This window comes from Caretta caretta, chromosome 8, assembly GCF_965140235.1.
Source record: "Caretta caretta isolate rCarCar2 chromosome 8, rCarCar1.hap1, whole genome shotgun sequence".
Classification (NCBI taxonomy): Eukaryota; Metazoa; Chordata; order Testudines; family Cheloniidae; genus Caretta; species Caretta caretta.
Genome location: NC_134213.1, coordinates 69213738 through 69216584, shown reverse-complemented (window position 1 = coordinate 69216584; position 2847 = coordinate 69213738).

Sequence of the window (2847 nt, the reverse complement as noted above, 5' to 3'; positions counted from 1 at the left end):
CCTGAGGACTTGGGATGCATTCGTGGCCAGTACAGCTACTGGAAAAGTCTGTTAATGTGTCTGGGGATGGAACGGAAATACTCCAGGGACATCTCCATTAAGCTCTCCTGGAGGTACTCTGACAAAAGTCTTTGCAGAAGGTTTCTGGGGAGAGCAGCCTTATTCCATCCTCCATGGTAGGACGCTTTACCACGCCATGCTAGTAGCGAGTAATCTGGTATCATTGCATGACAAAGCCTGGCAGCGTATGGTCCCGGTGTTTGCTGGCGTTCAAGCAACATCTGTTCTTTATCTCTCTGTGTTATCCTCAGGAGAGTGATATCGTTATGGTAACCTGCTTGAAATAGGGGTATTTAATTAAGGGGACATTCAGAGGTGGCCATTCCTACTGGGCTGTTCGCCTGTGGCTGAAAAGAAATCCTCCCCGCAGTTAGCCAAGCGGTGGGGGGAGGGGCATTGGCACTGAGCTGTTCGTGTTTGGCTATCAGGGATCTTCCCTGATACCAGCCATGCGGTGGGGTGAGGGGTAAAGCAATCATCCCAGAGAATTGGATGCGGGGGAAGTTAGTTTGGTTTCTGCTGCTGCACGTTAACACAAAAACCGCAGCACTAAATGGCCAATTAATTGGGCTTTGCTTGGTATGGGAAAGGAGGGCGCTGATGTTATGAAGGTTGCAGAAGCCAAAAGGCTATGGCTTACCATGGCTGCCTGCAAGCCAAATTCTGTTGCCCAGCACTGAGTGTGTGATCTCTAACACCAAAGCCACAGGCACTCAATATAAGATGCAAAATGTGACCTTGTACCAAAATCACATGTGCTATGTAATGTGAATAGTGTTATAATGGCACAAGCCACCAAGCCCAGGACTGAGTTGAGCCCTGTGTATTTGGTATCATGTAGTAAATTACCTATCGATATCTGCATAATATCATTCAGAATCATTTGGTGCTCACATCATTATGAAAAAACAATATGCATTTAATGCTTGTTCTGATGTCTGGATTAAGCTCAGACCTTGGAAAGCTACATTTGAGCTGAAACCAATTTCAGTATCTAGGGGTTTGCAAATCATAATATTTCTACTTTTATTGTCATTGTGTCTCTTTACAAATTCATAAGTACATGCAAAATAAACACATCCAATTCCTGGTGGAGTTTTTCAGTACAGTAGACATTTAAGACAAGTAAATTGCCAAGAAGACATTTACAATGCATATATTTGTTCATGTTAAATCATACCTCTACAATAGAAATAATTTTTCCAGATTTTTGCAATTTTTACAGAAAAGATTTGAGAAAGGAGTTTTTCCCCCTTTGAGAAATAAAGCAACATGATAATTGCAGAGCTGCCATGAACAATTTGGCAGAAAGCTGCTCACCATCTTTGAGATCATCCCTACGGCCAGGTTTACTTTTCATCATAAACCCTAAAACAGCTATTAGCTTTCAAATGAAGTGTGAGCCTGGAAAAAGGCCAGTATCTTGCTACCGTATCAGTAGAAAACTGAAAAGTTACTCTGGAAGTGAATTAAGCTAAACTGAATTAAGGCCACTTTAATTCTGAATGAAAGTGCCCACACAGGGTCTTTAATGCGGTTTAAACTAATCCACTTTAAAGTCACACCTTTAATTAGATTAATTTTCTTGAGGTCCATATGCTTTTACCCTGGACATAAATAAGGGTGTGGGGCTATGACCTGGTCTACACTTAAAATGTTCACTAAGGCAGAGATTTTCAAAAAGCACAAACGTCAGTCACCTAACTGCATCTGTGCCTTTGAAAAATCCCCCTGCCCTACCTCCCCATCCTCAGATTTTATTCAGCACAGGAACAGATAGTCGGAAATCATGATGGTCTATGACCACAGGGCAAAGTGAACAAGCAAGGGTACAATCTGAATAATATAATAAGCTTTTGTATTTAAGGAGCCATGAAATTTGGAAAATAAACTGCTATTCAGCAGTGTGGAAAGTGTGGATTCTGAGCATTTCATTGGTTTATAGCCTGAGTCTCTAGTCCCACAAGTTCATGAGATATACTACGCAATGGTCACTGCTCTCTCAGACCAAGCTAAAAGTAGACCATCACAGTACATTTACCAGATAAACTCAGATGCTTTCTGCACCTCAAGCACCTTTTGAGCCAGTCTGCCCTCAATAGAGCCTTAGGAAATATTCAAGCATGAAGAAAATCTTTGCACATGTTTCAGATATAACTTCAAATGTTTCACTGCCATGCCTATTGGGAAGCTAAAGATTGGCCATAAAAATCATAAAGAACATGAATATTCATTAAAAAGCTATTTATTATGTGGTGTAGATATGCTTTCATTTTGGAGATACCATGGGCACTTCTGTGCATCACTGAACGTGCTATGTAAAAGTACCTGATTTTCTGAAATATTAATCAGTGTGTAGCAAGGAAAGATTTTCTTATACAGTCACATTAGCAAAGGACTGGAGGAAACATATTGGTCTACTTTAGTCCTAAGTGTAATAAACCCACAGGAGCAGCCTTACCCATTTTACTGACCAAGGCAGAAAATATACTCACACGTGCGCACACTCACAGCTGAGGGAAAAAAAGTCCAGCCAATCAGAGCAGAGCAAACATCTCCAGCTAATCAGAGTGGAACAAAAACAGGGGCACTGCAGTTCAGTGCCACTTGGAAATTAACACCCAGGGTGGCTGCCCTTCTCGCCCGCCCCTGGAACCAGCCCAGTAAACCCAGAAGTGAATTCAGCTTCCTACCAACCCAAGCAACAGCTCATGTCATCAAGACTGAATGCTGACCCTGATTGTCAATGTGCAGGAAAGCTCAGTGGTTTGTTTTAAAGCTTCCTAG